The sequence below is a fragment of the Triticum dicoccoides genome, chromosome 1A (assembly GCF_002162155.2).
Source record: "Triticum dicoccoides isolate Atlit2015 ecotype Zavitan chromosome 1A, WEW_v2.0, whole genome shotgun sequence".
Classification (NCBI taxonomy): domain Eukaryota; kingdom Viridiplantae; phylum Streptophyta; class Magnoliopsida; order Poales; family Poaceae; genus Triticum; species Triticum dicoccoides.
The window spans coordinates 122572855-122590913 of record NC_041380.1 but is presented as its reverse complement, the minus strand read 5'-3'; the positions used below and the strand labels follow the sequence as shown (position 1 = coordinate 122590913).

At 43.8% G+C, this 18059-nt stretch overlaps 1 long non-coding RNA gene and 1 pseudogene across 2 annotated transcripts; both read right to left on the bottom strand.

Annotated features, from left to right (window-relative positions):
- Window positions 1-6664: 6664 nt before the first annotated feature.
- Window positions 6665-11508, bottom strand: LOC119270777 (annotated as a pseudogene).
- Window positions 11509-13528: 2020 nt separating this feature from the next.
- Window positions 13529-17412, bottom strand: LOC119270694. 2 transcript variants are annotated; one of them, XR_005134296.1, is made up of 5 exons: window positions 17203-17412; window positions 17067-17127; window positions 16578-16663; window positions 15674-16462; window positions 13529-14043 (listed from the first exon to the last, which is right to left on the bottom strand). It is a non-coding gene; the product is annotated as an uncharacterized LOC119270694 (long non-coding RNA). The 2 variants fall into 2 exon arrangements; XR_005134290.1 differs by lacking the exon at window positions 13529-14043 and having other exon boundaries at window positions 14454-16462.
- Window positions 17413-18059: the final 647 nt, after the last annotated feature.

Here is an 18059-nt window from a genome sequence, read left to right as displayed (position 1 = left end):
AAGCCAAAGAATGGACCCAAGCCCAAGACTGAGTGCTTTTATTGCAAGGGAAGTGTTCGCTGGAAGCGGAACTGCCCCAAATACTTAGCGAATAAGAAGGCCGGCAACACTAAAGGTATATGTGATATACATGTAATTGATGTGTACCTTACCAGTACTCGTAGTAGCTCCTGGGTATTTGATACCGGTGCGGTTGCTCACATTTGTAACTCAAAACAGGAGCTGCGGAATAAGCGGAGACTGGCGAAGGACGAGGTGACGATGCGCGTCAGGAATGGTTCCAAGGTCGATGTGATCGCCGTCGGCACACTACCTCTACATTTACCTACGGGATTAGTTTTAAACCTCAATAATTGGTATTTAGTGCCAGCTTTGAGCATGAACATTGTATTAGGATCTCGTTTGATTCGAGATGGCTACTCATTTAAATCCGAGAATAATGGTTGTTCTATTTATATGAGAGATATGTTTTATGGTCATGCTCCGATGGTGAATGGTTTATTCTTAATGAATCTCGAGCGTAATGCTACACATATTCATAGTGTGAGTACCAAAAGATGTAAGGTTGATAATGATAGTCCCACATACTTGTGGCACTGCCGCCTTGGTCACATAGGTGTCAAACGCATGAAGAAGCTCCATGTAGATGGACTTTTAGAGTCTCTTGATTACGAATCATTTGACACGTGCGAACCATGCCTCATGGGTAAAATGACCAAGACTCCGTTCTCAGGAACAATGGAGCGAGCAACCAACTTATTGGAAATCATACATACTGATGTGTGCGGTCCAATGAGTGTTGAGGCTCGCGGTGGTTATCGTTATGTTCTCGCCCTCACTGATGACTTGAGTAGATATGGGTATGTCTACTTGAGGAAACACAAGTCTGAGACCTTTGAAAGGTTCAAGGAATTACAGAGTGAGGTTGAGAATCAACGTGACAAGAAAATCAAGTTCCTGCGATCAGATCGTGGAGGAGAATACTTGAGTCACGAATTTGGCACACACTTAAGAAAATGTGGAATAGTTTCACAACTCATGCCACCTGGAACACCTCAGCGTAATGGGGTGTCCGAACGTCGTAATCGCACTCTATTAGATATGGTGCGATCTATGATGTCTCTTACCGATTTACCGCTATCTTTTTGGGGCTATGCTTTAGAGACTGCCGCATTCACTTTAAATAGGGCTCCATCGAAATCCGTTGAGACGACACCGTATGAATTATGGTTTGGGAAGAAACCTAAGCTGTCGTTTCTAAAAGTTTGGGGATGCGATGCTTATGTCAAGAAACTTCAACCTGAAAAGCTCGAACCCAAGTCGGAAAAATGCGTCTTCATAGGATACCCTAAAGAAACTATTGGGTATACCTTCTACCTCAGATCCGAAGGCAAGATCTTTGTTGCCAAGAATGGATCCTTTCTAGAGAAGGAGTTTCTCTCGAAAGAAGTAAGTGGGAGGAAAGTAGAACTTGATGAAGTATTACCTCTTGAACCGGAAAATGGCGCAACTCAAGAAAATGTTCCTGAGGTGCCTGCACCGACTAGAGAAGAAGTTAATGATGATGATCATGAAACTTCAGATCAAGTTGCTACTGAACTTCGTAGGTCCACAAGGACACGTTCTGCACCAGAGTGGTACGGCAACCCTGTCTTGGAAATCATGTTGTTAGACAACAGTGAACCTTCGAACTATGAAGAAGCGATGGCGGGCCCGGATTCCGACAAATGGCTGGAAGCCACGAAATCCGAGATAGGATCCATGTATGAAAACGAAGTGTGGACTTTGACTGACTTGCCCGTTGAGCGGCGAGCCATAGAAAATAAATGGATCTTTAAGAAGAAGATAGACGCGGATGGCAATGTGACCATCTATAAAGCTCGGCTTGTCGCTAAGGGTTATCGACAAGTTCAAGGGGTTGACTACGATGAGACTTTCTCACCGGTAGCAAAGCTGAAGTCCGTCCGAATCATGTTAGCAATTGCCGCATTCTATGATTATGAGATATGGCAAATGGACGTCAAAACGGCATTCCTGAATGGTTTCCTTAAGGAAGAATTGTATATGATGCAGCTGGAAGGTTTTTGTCGATCCTAAGAATGCTGACAAGGTGTGCAAGCTCCAACGCTCGATTTATGGGCTGGTGCAAGCATCTCGGAGTTGGAACATTCGCTTTGATGAGATGATCAAAGCGTTTGGATTTATGCAGACTTATGGAGAAGCCTGCGTTTACAAGAAAGTGAGTGGGAGCTCTATACCATTTCTCATACTATATGTAGATGACATACTTTTGATGGGAAATGATATAGAGCTTTTGGACAGCATTAAGGCCTACTTGAATAAGAGTTTTTCAATGAAGGACCTTGGAGAAGCTGCTTATATATTAGGCATCAAGATCTACAGAGATAGATCAAGACGCCTCATAGGTCTTTCGCAAAGCACATACCTTGATAAGATATTGAAGAAGTTCAATATGGATCAGTCTAAGAAAGGGTTCTTGCCTGTGTTGCAAGGTACAAAATTGAGCTCAGCTCAATGTCCGACCACGGCAGAAGATATAGAAGAGATGAGTGTCATCCCCTATGCCTCAGCCATAGGTTCCATTATGTATGCCATGCTGTGTACTAGACCTGATGTAAACCTTGCCGTAAGTTTGGTAGGTAGGTACCAAAGTAATCCCGGCAAGGAACACTGGACAACGGTCAAGAATATCCTGGAGTACCTGAAAAGGACTAAGGAAATGTTTCTCGTTTATGGAGGTGACGAGGTGACGAAGAGCTCGTTGTAAAGGGTTACATCGACGCTAGCTTCGACACAGATCTGGATGACTCTAAGTCACAAACCGGATACGTGTATATTTTGAATGGTGGGGCAGTAAGCTGGTGCAGTTGCAAGCAGAGCGTCGTGGCGGGATCTACATGTGAAGCGGAGTACATGGCAGCCTCGGAGGCAGCGCATGAAGCAATTTGGGTGAAGGAGTTCATCACCGACCTAGGAGTCATACCCAATGCGTCGAGGCCGATCAAACTCTTCTATGACAACACTGGAGCTATTGCACTTGCCAAGGAGCCCAGGTTTCACAAGAAGACAAGGCACATCAAGCGTCGCTTCAACTCCATTTGTGAAAATGTTCAAGATGGAGACATAGAAATTTGTAAAGTACATACAAATCTGAATGTCGCAGATCCGTTGACTAAACCTCTCCCTAGAGCAAAACATGATCAACACCAGAATTCCATGGGTGTTCGATTCATTACAATGTAACTAGATTATTGACTCTAGTGCAAGTGGGAGACTGTTGGAAATATGCCCTAGAGGCAATAATAAAAGGATTATTATTATATTTCCTTGTTCATGATAATTGTCTTTTATTCATGCTATAATTGTGTTATCCGGAAATCGTAATACATGTGTGAATACTTAGACACCAACATGTCCCTAGTAAGCCTCTAGTTGACTAGCTCGTTGATCAACAGATAGTCATGGTTTCCTGACTATGGACTTTGGATGTCATTGATAACGAGATCACATCATTAGGAGAATGATGTGATGGACAAGACCCAATCCTAAACATAGCACAAGATTATATAGTTCGTTTGCTAGAGTTTTCCAATGTCAAGTATCTTTTCCTTAGACCATGAGATCATGTAACTCCCGGATACCGTAGGAGTGCTTTGGGTGTACCAAACGTCACAACGTAACTGGGTGACTATAAAGGTATACTACGGGTATCTCCGAAAGTGTCTGTTGGGTTGACACGGATCAAGACTGGGATTTGTCACTCCGTATGACGGAGAGGTATCTCTGGGCCCACTCAGTAATGCATCATCACAATGAGCTCAAAGTGACCAAGTGTCTGGTCACGGGATCATGCATTACGGTACGAGTAAAGTGACTTGCCGGTAATGAGATTGAATGAGGTATTGGGATACCGACGATCGAATCTCGAGCAAGTAGCGTACCGATTGACAAAGGGAATTGTATATGGGGTTGCTTGAATCCTCGACATCGTGTTTCATCCGATGAGATCATCGAGGAGAATGTGGGAGCCAACATGGGTATCCAGATCCCGCTGTTGGTTATTGACCGGAGAGCCTTCTCGGTCATGTCTGCATGTCTCCCGAACCCGTAGGGTCTACACACTTAAGGTTCGGTGACGCTAGGGTTGTAAGGAAGACTTGTATGTGATTACTGAATGTTGTTCGGAGTCCCAGATGAGATCCCGGACGTCACGAGGAGTTCCGAAATGGTCCGGAGGTAAAGATTTATATATGGGAAGTTGTCATACGGTCGCCGAAAAGGTTCGGGGGCATATCGGTATTGTACCGGGGCCACCGGAGGGGTTCCGGGGGTCCACCGGGAGGGGCCACCTCTCTCGGAGGGCCTTATGGGCTGTATGGGGAAGGGATCCAGCCCAAAGTGGGCTGGGGCGCCACTTCCCCCTAGGGCCCATGCGCCTAGGGTGGGGGAAACCCTGAGGGGGGGCGCCCCCCTTGCTTGGGGGGCAAGCCCCCTCCCCTTGGCCGCCGCCCCCCTAGGAGATTGCATCTCCTAGGGCCGGCGCCCCCCCCCCCCCCTAGGCCTCCCTATATATAGTGGGGGGAGGAAGGGCCTCGAGACCACGCCTTTGGTGCCTCCCTCTCCCTCTCTAACACCTCCTCCTCCTCCATAGAGCTTGGCGAAGCCCTGCCGGAGTACTGCAGCTCCACCACCACCACGCCGTCGTGCTGCTGCTGGAGCCATCTTCCTCAATCTCTCCTTCCCCCTTGCTGGATCAAGAAGGAGGAGACGTCACGCTGACCGTACGTGTGTTGAACGCGGAGGTGCCGTCCGTTCGGTGCTAGGATCTCCGGTGATTTGGATCACGTCGAGTACGACTTCCTCATCCCCGTTCTTTGAACGCTTCCGCGCGTGATCTACAAAGGTATGTAGATGCAATCCGATCACTTGTTGCTAGATGAACTCATAGATGGATCTTGGTGAAACCGTAGGAAAATTTTTGTTTTCTGCAACGTTCCCCAACAGGTTCGTCCCACCAACCGGGACCAAAAGGTCCAGACGAATAGGGACCAATGGCCCACGTGGCCCGGCCGGCCCCCTGGGCTCACGAACCGGGTCCAATGCCCCCATTGGTCCCGTTTCTGGACTGAACCGGGACTAATGGGCTGACCCGGCCTGGACCTTTGCCCCCTTTTCTACAAGTGGGTCGCGTCTATCAGATGCGCCTACTCAGATTGTTATAGGGAACATATCTTGTGAATCCGATGCCTACGTGTATCTCTGCATCCCTCTTTTCTCAGGCCCTCGATCTAAATCCTTTGCTTTAGCTTAATTTGCAGTATTTTTTCATTGACATGCCTATACCAACAATTTTACTTTCCAATAACAACTCTAGTCGTTCGACTGCATCTTGCGTGTAATTGACTATTTTCGGTACTCCTCTCTCCAATGGTGGTGTGGAACCCTAGCTCGAACCTCCGTTCCCCTCTACTCTCTGGTTAGCATGACGGCATCCACTGGCAAGCGCCTGCCCATGCAAGTGTTGATCGTCCCAATTAACATGATCTCAACGTTCACCGACGCATGCATAATGTCCTGATAGCAGTCTAAGGAGCTCTTATACGCTAGATCATCCGGTTGCTTGAATGAACAACCACGGGATCAGTAGCAATCAGCAACACTACAACATCACAAGTTTCACGAGGCACAACCAAAAAAAGTCCAGTCCTTGGTATATTAAAACATGTGTCATTGCCACGTGTGAAAGCTTGATCCTATAGATGCATTTGCAGTCATATGGAGCCAACTAATTACATGCAAATACATATGAACGTTGGATAGTTTGGCACACCGAAAGAGAATGTAGCCATACCTCTAGTTGTAAGTTTGATGAGTTTGCACCTTACGATTGATCCCAATCAATTTAGTGATCTGAATGTGGTTATCACGATTTTATTCTTTATGTTGTAGTGTTCGTCTTTTAGACCTGAATGTTATGATAATATGAAGTCTAAAGTAAGTCTGACATTTGAAGGATTTGAGACAGCGGAGAAGTTCTACAAGGCATATGCATCATCAGCAATAGTAAAAAACAATGATTCATAAGTCCATTACTTTTCACTTAACAAACTGAATTCTACTGGACCGACTTTTAGCTTGATGTAGTTCACACAATAATATTACAATTTGGAAATAAAATCAAAAAATGATCTATCTTTTACAGTAGAGATCTCTTTACAGTAAGAATCATCTGTCGATACAATGAAGAATCCACTTGCATCATTATTTGCTCTTATTTTGTACTGTACTAATTATCATAAAATTTCATGACCCAACTTTCACAAGTACTCCCTCCAATGTTGGGGATATCGCTTATTGGGAACTTATCGGTCGACCCATGATAAGGAGTAAATCGGCAAGTTTATCGGCATATCTGCCAATTTATCGCCATATCGGCTGATTTATCGATCGATTTATCTTATCGGCCAGACAACGATAAGCGATAAATCGGCCGATTTATCAGAATATTGGAAGATATCTTGAGCAGTGACTCCCTCTATAAACTAATATAAGAGCATTTAGATCACTATTTTAGTATTCTAAACGCTCTTATATTAGTTTACGGAGGGAGTACATCCTTAGTCCTTATCCAGATTAATTAGCTCTATGGCTGAGTTAAGCCATTAGAGTCACACCTCTTGAATTCTGGTGGCGGCGGGGGAAGGCTAGTCTCCGGCGTCAGCCCGTTCTCCACGATGAACATCGTCGCCATGCCCATGATGATGTGCAACTCAAAATGGATCTGGAGGTACCACATTCCGGGGTTGTCGGTGACGAAATGCACAACAGCCTAGCCGGTCCTGGGCACCTGCACCGTGTTCCTCAGTTGTGGATTGTGATAGTTGAACTTCTTGGGGTCTGGTTTGGAGTCGTAGTTGCTGATCCCCATAGCAAGGACGAAGAAGTCGTAGCCATGGAGGTGCATGGGGTTTGAGTCGCTCTGTAGCAGCGTTGTGCTCTGGAAGATGATCTCCATCGAGGTGTTGTACCGGGATCTCCGTAGCTTGGCCGCCTTGAACATCGGCTCCAGCGGCTCCTCCAGTGGGCTCGGCGGGATCAGGGCGCGGCCGGTGTAGTTGTACGGGTGCGGCGGATTGTCGGGGAGGTCCTCTGTGTACAGGCCACTTATCCGGCCGTCATAGTACCTCTCGAGGAGGGACGTTTTGGTCGGGTGGCGGAAGGATACATTGTTCATGGTGGCCACCACAATGGTCTCGTGACTCCGCCGGCGCTGGCACGTCTTCGTGCCGTTGCGGCAGATGGAGCCGAGGCCAGGCGTGAATTAGAGGCGCTCGTCGACGTGCATGGGAACGCTGTGGCGGTCTGGCCGGGCAAGGCCAGTGAGGTTGTGGTGGAAGTAGTAGGACGGCATGGTGTTGTGCTGGCTGGGCATGAGCGGAGTAGGCACCAGCAACCCATTGTTGTTGTGGGAGGATCCGGCATAGCAGACAAGGTCGCGGGAGTCGAACCCAGGGATCTGCGGGTCAGGCTCTGGCGGCTGGTTCACGAGCGCAACCATATGCTAGTGCGCGGGCGGGCCTCGGCGGCCATGAGCACGTCGATGGCCTCCCCTGGCGCGACGGTCACCATGTCCGTCTTGTACGGCGTCAGGTAGTACCCGTCGGCTCCCACCACCGTGAACGTGTGCCCGGCGACCTTGAAGTAGTACTCCGAAAAAAGGGTCGTGTTCACGATCCGCAGCAGTATGTCTCCCCACGCACCACGTCAAGGACGAAGCTCTCCTCCGGCTTGCCGGAGCAGTTCGTGAGGAAGCCGAGCTTACCATCGATGGTCGTCGACAGCGGGTTGTCGGCGAAGTTATCGTTGTGCATCCTCTTAACGAGCTCGACGAGGTCGAGCTCCCACCACTCGCTGATAATGATGGGGACGTCTTTGGCGGGCGTCGAGAATGGGTACCTCCCGCCTTTGGGGCGGATGATGAAGGCGTCGCCGACTGTGGCACGAAGGCAGGTGACGTGGGCGTGCCACCACAACGTGCCAGCCTGGCCGGTGACATTGAAGCGGTACCAACCTGGCCGGTGACGTTGAAGCGGTACATGTGCTCGCCACCGGGAGGGATGGGGCACTCGGTGACGAAGCCGGCGCCATCAGACCAGCAGCTCCTGATCTGCCGGACGCCATGCCAGTGGATGGTGAGCCCGTGAGGGAGACGGTTCACAACATGGACAACAACCGTGTCGCCGTCGGTGACGTCGATTGTGGGGCACGGGAGCTGCCCGTTCACCACATAAATCTTGGTCGTGTTTGCACAGGTGTGTCTGGTTCATCTTGTGGACCTGAACGTCATTATAATCAAATAATTGATTGATCAATAGTGGTTCATCTCGTGCACCTGAACATCATTAATCAACTACTAACTGAGTGGTCATTAGTCAACTAATGAGATCTCATCTACCTCTACCCTATATATATATATATAACTAGGAAAAGTGTCCGCGTTGCAACGGGAGAAAAAAAAATTCACGCCTCATACATACACTTAACGACATCAGCAAATCCTTGAAATCTTTCATGATGCCACGCAACAAGCAACATGATAACTTTTCTAAAAAAACAAGCAACATGATAAGTGGTGTTGTGCAAAAACATAAAGGTGTGATGATTTTTGAAGTGAACTGAAGGTGTTTAGAATTCATTATACAACGCAAATATCTACCTAGTTGCCAATATATGTTTACGCATTTGTTGTTGTTTCTCGGTGACGCAAAAAAAATATTGCATTAGAATGAAATAGCAAAGTACATTTTAGTGTTTAATGATAACATGTGCATAAGTGTTTTCATATACTCCCTTCGTCCAAAATAATTTGTCCCAAGTTTGTCCCTCAAATGGATGTATCTAACACCAAATTAGTGCTAGGTATATCTTTTTGAAGGACAAGTTTTTTCGGACGGAGTGAATATACCCAGCGCATATATATGCGACGCGACGCGAATGTGTGTGTGTGTGTGTGTGTGCAATCATAATTCAGTTCAAGACTTAATTTGGTTGCAAACATATAGGATAGCTCCACAAAAACAACCAATCTATAAGGACATATGTAATAGGCATTTCTAAAATATCTCATCATACAAAGAAGGTATTATTTAAGTTTGCACCCTGAACATAATTTCAAAAAGTAAGTGATTTTTTAAAAGAAAAGGATGGTTGTGGGAATCGAACCCACGACCTCTAGCGCGGTAGGTCACAAAACCAACCAGTGCACTGCTCACCTGGTCGTTGTATATGAGGGGATCTCCCCTTATTGAGCTATGGGCGAGCGCGGAAAAAAAAACAAAACGTTTTTCTCACTTACCGGTGGCATTGATGGGTAATTATTTGCAACTTTAGGGGCAGTTTTAATGACGGACGGGTAGAAGCGATAGCCGCTTTATTAGTAGGTAAAGATAATATAAAGCAAATAGTGCTTTTGGTCGTCCGTCCAAATAATTGCCCCCGAATTAGCTATAAATTACCCGCTATGCCACCCGTAAGTTAAGAAAACGATTCGGCTTTTATATCCAAAGGCGCCGCCGTGAAAAGTGGCTTTATACCTCTGATGCCCTATGTACAACACAGACGCACTACTAGCTTGGTTGCTACAGGCTGCAATAGCCATTTTTTGCCTCCTTTTTCTTAGGCACCTCCTTCATGGACCGGCCTACCGGGTGTGACCCTCCTGTTTCTTTTTTTTCATTGTCTTTTCTTTTCTTTTCTCATTTCTGTTTCAGTTTTTTCTTCCTTAAATTAATTTGACAATTTCAAATTATGAAAAGTTTCCAGTTATAACAGAATTTTAGAGAAATTATATAATGAGTGAATTAAAAAAACTTTGGGAAATCATAAAATTTTCGCTGTTTCAGAAAATGTTGGTGATTTTACGAAACTGTTCGCAAATTATAAAAAATCACAATCTGGAAAAATATGCTAGGAAGTAAAATCATGTTCATGATTTTAAAAAAAAAATGATTGTGTATTCAAAACATATTTGTGAATCTGGAAAAAATGTCCATGAAATTTTAAAAAATATTCAAAAAAATCAAATGTCTTTTGCAAAATTTAAAATTCATCCCCTAATTTTAAAAAGTCATCAATTGAAAAAATGTTAGCTGAGTCAAAAAAATATTCATGAATTCAAAATATATTCATGCATTTCAATAAATGTTTCTCTAAACAAAACAAATGTTCGTGATTTTTTAAGATGTCCTAATTTATAAAAGATGTTTGTCGATTCGAAAAACTGTTCGCCGATTCAGAAGTATTTTATGTCTAGGATTTGATTAGTTTTTGGAAAGTCTTTATATGTCTAGACATTGAGAGTAGTTCGTGGTCGATGAGATTTGTTTTAAAATATTTAAATATTTCCTTGCGCGAGACAATGGCATGTGTGTCGTGCAGGGATAAGCTCATTGCCTAGGGATTTACCACGTGCATTATGATCACGTGGATATTGTGTGGCAACATGGCGAGCCACCGTGTTAAAATAGACGACACTCATATGTCCGGATATTAAATCATACTTATTTGGCTAGCATGTCTTTTTTGTGTCTCCCGTTGCAAAGCACGGACCCCTAGGGGATTCACTACCAACATCATTAAAAATCTTTGATCTATTTCTTTTTTGTCATAAATTTGATGTCTCGTGTTCTTTGCTCTCTTGCATCATTTATTCTTAATTATCAATCTGTAAAACTGATGACATATTTGTGTAATTTGCTTGGACTTGAATTATTTTATTTGGGGTCTATAAATTTTATGATTTTTTTTTCACCCGTTACAACGCACGGACACTTTTGCTAGTAACTAATCACGAGGTTATAAAGGAATCGCAAAAAGAAAGCTATAGATAGGAGTAGCAAAGCTATACCGTATATACTCTATCCAACGTAGTAAGCCTAAGATTTTAGCGAGCCCAAAGCAAGATAACTGTCTTCACGACCTCCCAAAGTTAAACGAATCATTCTACAACTACGGACAATATATGCCAAAGTTAAACCTACCATGAAGTGATCAACAACATGTCATAATTAACCAGATAGATAGTGTTGAAATATATTGCCATCCCTTCATCACTTTAGACTTTTGGAGCAACTGGTCGGTACATGAATTCAATATGGTATCCGAGCCAAGAGGTCTTCAGTTCAGTTCGAACTTTTGAATGAGTTGGCTGGAGCATGAATACGTCAACACTTCTCTTCACGTATGGCTTTCTCAGGCCTAAAAGTGAACCGAAAGCTCCGATACCATGTATAAATGTATGCTCTAGCCAATACAACCAAAAGACCGATCTTATGGAAAAGACTAGGCAGCACATTATACATCAACAGATAGATATATTATACTCACGACAAAGGTGTGCTCCACGATAGACGCCTTGCCGCCGGACGCCGCCAGAGCCGCAAGGACAACGGCGCAGAAGATGGTGGCCGCCACGGAGAGCTTCTCCATGCTTGGTTGCTCTGCAAGCTCAGTGCTCTTCATCACTAGTTGGCTACCCAACTCGCTGCTCAGTGGAAGGATGATTTTGCAAAGCCTGAGCAATAGCCTATTTATACACTCGATGGCCAAGGCGTCGGCATCCAACGGCCGTTTGAAACCGCTGATCAGGCTAATCAAACCAAGCGATCGACATGAAACGCCATTGATAGCATCCATCACGCAAGCCCAGTAGATCACTATGTTATACTTCTTCGTACCCCGCAACCTCGTGGCATGCATGCAATATAGTGGCAAATTTAATAAATTTGACTTGTGGACGAAATCAAATCACAGAATAAATTGCCCGTGAAATTATTTCACACGGCTGACCTTTTTGTGTGATGCCTGACACGAAGGCGCCACACTACACTGTGCAACGCCTCACAGATAGGTGCTACACGCTTGGCCAGCGTTGCATCCCAGACTGTCTAAAAATTATTAAGTCATTGTGTAGAGCCTAAGAGTTAGGCGATGCACTGTATAGTGTGGCGTCTAGCTCTCAGGCGCGGCACTAGTGATTGCACTACAAAATGAAGCAATCACTAGTGCAATGTCTAGAAGTTAGGCGCTACACTGTATAGTGTGGCGCCTAGCTCTCAGGCGCTGCACACTGACTTAGTAATTTTCGGATCACACGGGTGCGATGCTGATAGCATCCATCACGCAGGCCCAATAGATCACTATGCTATACTTTTTCGTACCCCGCAATCTTGTGGCATGCATGCAATATAGTGGCAAATTTAACAAATTTGACTTGTGGACGAAATCAAATCACAGAATAAACTGCCCGTGAAACTATTTCACACGGCTGACCTTTTTGTGTGACGCCCGACACGAAGGCGCCACACTACACTGTGCAACGCCTCACAGATAGGTGCTACACGCCTGGCCAGCGTTGCACCCCAGACTGTCTAAAAATTGCTAAGTCATTGTGCAGAGCCTAAGAGTTAGGCGCTGCACTGTATAGTATGGCGTCTAGCTCTCAGGCGCGGCACTAGTGATTGCACTACAAAATGAAGCAACCACTAGTGCAATGCCTAGAAGCTAGGCGCTACACTGTATAGTGTGGCGCCTAGCTCTCAGGCGCTGCACACTGACTTAGTAATTTTCAGATCACACGGGTGCGACGCTGGTCAGGCGTGTAGCGTCTATCTGTGAGGCGTTGCACAGTGTAGTGTGACGCCTTCGTGTCGGGCATCATACAAAAAGATCAACCGCGTGAAATAGTTTCATGGGCAGTTTATTATGTGATTTGATTTTGTTCATAGATCAAATTTGTCAATTTTGCTCAATATAGTAGAAGTACAATGCATGGCTATTGCTATAAGCTAGCTAGACTGGCTCGTGGCTAGAGCCTAGAGATGAGGCTTCAAAGGAAGACAGTGATGTGAAGGGGGATTACAATGAGTGCGGCGTTTCGGTGCCCGGGTGCATCTGCACCCGTTCAAAAAAAATCGTAAAAAATTCAGAAAAATTCAAAAAATTCCGAAAAAAATTGAGGTGGTGGACAATTTGATGCGTGAGGTGCGCCCCAATTTTCAAAACATTTGGACTTATGTGCAGCTCTCAGCAAAAAAGACAAATCAGACCAAAACAGTATATGAACAGTACACATTTTTACAGACCTCCGATTTATCTTTTTTGCTGAGAGCTGCACATAAGTCCAAATGTTTTGAAAATTGGGGTGCACCTCACGCATCAAATTGTCCACCACCCAATTTTTTTTGGAATTTTTTGAATTTTTTTAGTATTTATTTTGATTTTTTTGGTGAGCGCAGGTGCAGATGAGCTCGGGCTCAGATTTGGATTTTCGGATTACAATTAGCATCTTTGGCACGTACACTACTTTCCGTTGCGCCGGTAAGAGGCCACCTAGCCTTTCGCCTTGTGGGTAAATTAGTTTAGCAGTACTTGATAATCCAGAGACAATGACAAAGTCAATCGTGGCTATGAATTAAGCGACGAGATTTCCTCTAGCCGGCGTAAAAAAGTGCAGTGCGCACTGAGTTAACGCGGGATCAAAAGAGGGATGGAAGGAGAGTATTGTTTTTCAGTAACCTAATTAGGCGTTCATGAATGGGCATCAGCACGCAAATCGGTTGGCACTGTAGTACTTACTCCCTTAATGACCTAATAAAAGCTTTTAGATAGGTAGTACTCCCTCTGGACGGGAGAGAAGGAGCGGTGGCCTTCTTGGGAGAGAAGGAGCGGTGGCCTTCTTGAACCAGAGCAGCAGCGACCTACTATGCATTACTCTTTCTCACTGCCGGCGGCGCCCATGAACATGCAGACTTTGTGGTCGTCGCTGCAGGGTGCAGCCTCAGTGATGTTCTTTTCATCATCATCGGTCTCGCCGAACACCGCCTTGTTGTCGCACTCCTTGCCGATGGCCGCCACCCCAGCCATCCGCTGCTGGTACCGTCAGCGAGCGAGGCGGATCTCATAGTCTGGCTGTGATGCTTTATTGGGCAACGGATACTGCACGGCGATGGATGTTCCACGCTGCTGCAGGCAAGGCCTAGTATTTTAATGACTCAGATACGTAGATCTCTCGTTACCTCAGTAGCCTTGACTTATGACTAGAAGTGTGGCATAGCATGTAAAGAAAAAGGGTATGTCTAGGGCACATCTAGATGTGTTCTAGTTATTCACATCAAAGTGAGTGAATTAAGCATAGAGAGAAAGGGAAAAAAGAAAAAGAAAATATCATACACGGATCTTAACATAAGATCAATGACATAGGATTTATATGTACAATAGTTATAGCACATCTAGATGTGCTTTAGCAAAACTGAAAGAAAAAAATGAAAATGGTAAAATTTTCACGGATCTCCACATAAGATATTATAAATATAGTATCAACTTAGACTTGCTTAAGTCTTAATCGACTGAGATTTAGCAATTATGTGCCTGTATGACTAGAGGCTAATGCGAGCTTCATCGCGCCCATTCTTCACATGTGGGATTAAGCATGATGATTGTATACATGTGAGACTAATTCCTTTTTTCCTACCAGATTATTGCAGTCAGTTGTTTTGTTTTATATTACTAGTAAACTTGCACATGCAATGCGCGTCTCCGCCCAAAGAAAATCCTTGCTCATAGAACCCTTCTAAGCCATCTATATTCTATTGTCTATGTCACATTTGATAAACTATGATGAACTGAATTATGCAAGCTCAGTTAGTCACGTCAAATTTAAAAATATGTAATGTGCCTTTTACTACGTCACATTGGATAATCTATGATGAACTGAATTATGCAAGCTCAGTTAGTCACATCAAATTTAAAAAATATGTAATGTGCCTTTTACAAATACTTCCTCCGTAAAGAAATATAAAAGCCTTTTACAGAGGGAGTATAAAGAAGACATGTTAGAACAAAAAAAAATGGCACTTTGTGTTGGCTTTGAATTCACACAAGATTAATTCAAAGCAAAGAAGACATGTTGAAACAAAAGGGATAAGAGCATCTTCAAAAGTCATAGTGATGTATCAGCATCAACAATGATCTGACAACTTGTAACACAAGATACATCTAGAATGATAATATAAAAGTCAGCATGTGCTTATCTCGGAAGCAGTAGACAATGACAGTAAAAAATGAATTGATCTCTGTCTGGAGAACAACATGCCATGTATATTGGCTATTGTAGAAGTTAGAAGAGTTAGCTCGAGACAACTTTGCTAAATTCAGCAATATATTTGTGTATCTTAGGGCAATCTCCATTGCACCTCACCGTTGTCAGCAAGTGGAACCACTATGTAGCAATTGTGTTTAGCTAATTAGCCATAAAAAATAAGAACACATGCAAATCTACTCTTACATGCAAATGTTGCACAAACCATGTGGACTAAATTGATAATAAAATGCGCTTTTACCAGTTTGGCATTTTGTACCTGTTAATCGTGTACATGCAATGCACGTCCTGACTAATAAAGCTAAAATGAAAAGTCTTAAAAGCACAAAGGTAAGAGCATAAAATGCTTCCACCCAGTGGAAGTAAATTCATACATGACATGCTACGTCTAAGCTATATATGAAACAAGATCAAGAATCAAAAGGAATATGTTAGATTTGTAAGAACCTGTCCTCTTTTAATTATAATTTAGAAATATTCGGTTCAAGTGATTACCTTGGTTGAACAACTGCTACTGCTATGCACTCTTGCTTCTCTTGAGTCTTGAGTCTTGACATAGGTACTATTCATCTTACAAACAAGAAATAACCTTATAAGGATGTAGCCATTAGGATCAAAAGCTTGCAGATGAAACTTCATAGACATTCTAAAAAAATCTATAGATAACATATGCTGCAATAAAAATTGACTAATCTAAGGACCAATGCTGGCATACAACATGGGCGCAGCTCTCCGTCTAAAACCATTATTAAGAGAACAAGAAAAGAACATTTGCAACATTAACATATGAGCAATTAAAAAGAACATTTCTATGTTAAGGTGCATGCCATATTTCTCATGCACTATTTTTATTCAGAATTCCTACCCGTTGTTATTAATATGTTATTATTCTGAATTCCTACTTAGTGTTATTAATTTAGTAAAGATAACATGCATTGATGTTTATTTTTCATTAGTAAGTAAAGGCAGGGAAGAAAGTCATGTGCTCACTCTGCAGATATAAAAAACTAATGCAATAAGACACTCTTCATCATTTAGAATTCCTTCCATTTACTTATACAAGGGCACTATGAAAATACATTGCAGGGATGGGTCAAAAGTTTCTTGCCTGGTGAGGCGAAACAACTCTTTCATCAGTCACGTACAATGTTCCCTTTTCATCAGTTAGATAATATCATCATGAAGCAACAGAGATCCAAACTAAAAGGGAAACAATTCTTGCCTTATTAATTCCGTCTTGCTCCTCCTCTCTGACATACTCAGATCAAATATCCTCCCCTCCCACTACAAGGAATTATCAATCCGACATGATATAAGGTGCAGTTCATAGAAGGTGCTGAACTGTAATTGTGAAAGAGAAAGAGTAGTTCAGAGAAAGAAAGAGAAATAACTCATGTACCAATAGGTTGCATTGATTCATCACTGACCAAATGTGTGGATCTGTTGGTGACCGTGCTCCATACATTTGCATCAACGTCTATACTTCTGTATGAAGATTCTTTGGTGAGGTTTTATTCAGAGATTAAATCTTATTGTACTATATAGTCAGTGATTGTATCTTGTGGTCAGAGATATGAGTGAATGCTATAAATCTTAGATATTCTGTACATGAAGTGCATGCTTCTAGGCTCAATATCTAGAATGGACATCTAAGAATTATGGAAAATGGACATGTGAGAACAAGTTTCATATTATCTAAGATTTAGTTGCTGATCCAAGTATGGATAGCTCAAGTTATTATAAAGGCATATGCAACAGGGAGAAAGCCTGTGCGCGGTAATGTACAATGTATATATATATTCTATGGTTCTATCTGCATATTCTTGCACTGAAAATAAATAATGGGATTAACATATAATTTTATGCAGATAGAAGGACCAATTGGTACCTTTTTTGGCTCTTCATGAAGAAGCAAGCACATATTTGTAATCACATAGGTCATTGTTTTCCTACAGGTGAGACACACAACATGTAGATGTCGCCCATTAATGACATCGGAACTGACAATGCAGAAGCGCGAGTACCTTGATGGAGGTGATGTGAGTTCCTTGGACTGGTCGGCGCGGTGATGGGTTCCTCGCCGGAACCGGATCGAGAGGAAGAATAGTGGTGCCGGCAGCACCAGCAGCAGTCGAGGAGGGTGGGGGTGTCTTGATGACTGGAGACCATGTGACTGGTGGAGGCGAGCGTGAGGATTTGTAGCAGCGGTTCTCCGCTAGCGTCCTCATCGTCGAATCGCGTGGGGGCAGAATAGGACCGGGGGCGGCGGGGCGGAGGCCAGGGCAAGCTGAGCCGCTCGAGCGGTGGGCGGCTCCGGCTCCCGCAGCGAAGGGCGCGAGGGCAGCGACCTAGCTAAAATTCCACTCACACACAATCACCACAGTTCAGAGCCGCAACACTATAATCTAGCTGAAATTCGTCGACCAAAAACTAATTACAGGTGCTCTGTATGTTTTCAGCTTCAGCGGGATACCAAATGTACTTTGCCATACTATGTAGCTATCCTTTGCTAAACCATTCAGATAGCTAACTGTCACCAAAGAACAGAAGCAACACCAAAAATTGCGAGCCGAGACATCGGGTATAACATTCTGAAATAGAGTTCAGAAAACTGCAAGTTGAGCCAATATGGAGTCTCAAGGGACTAAACATTCAGTATTTGAGAAACTGCAACCTGAGTGTATCGCAGGCACTCACATGGTAGATTGAGTTCATTCTGAATTTCAGTTATACACATGTCACCATGGCACATTATCTCTGATCTTAATATGTGGACAAATTGACTGCCTGCAACTGAACTCAAAGATCACCCTATGGCACATTATTTCTGATCTTAATATGTGGAGAAATCAACTGTGTACAGCTGAACTCAAAGATCAAC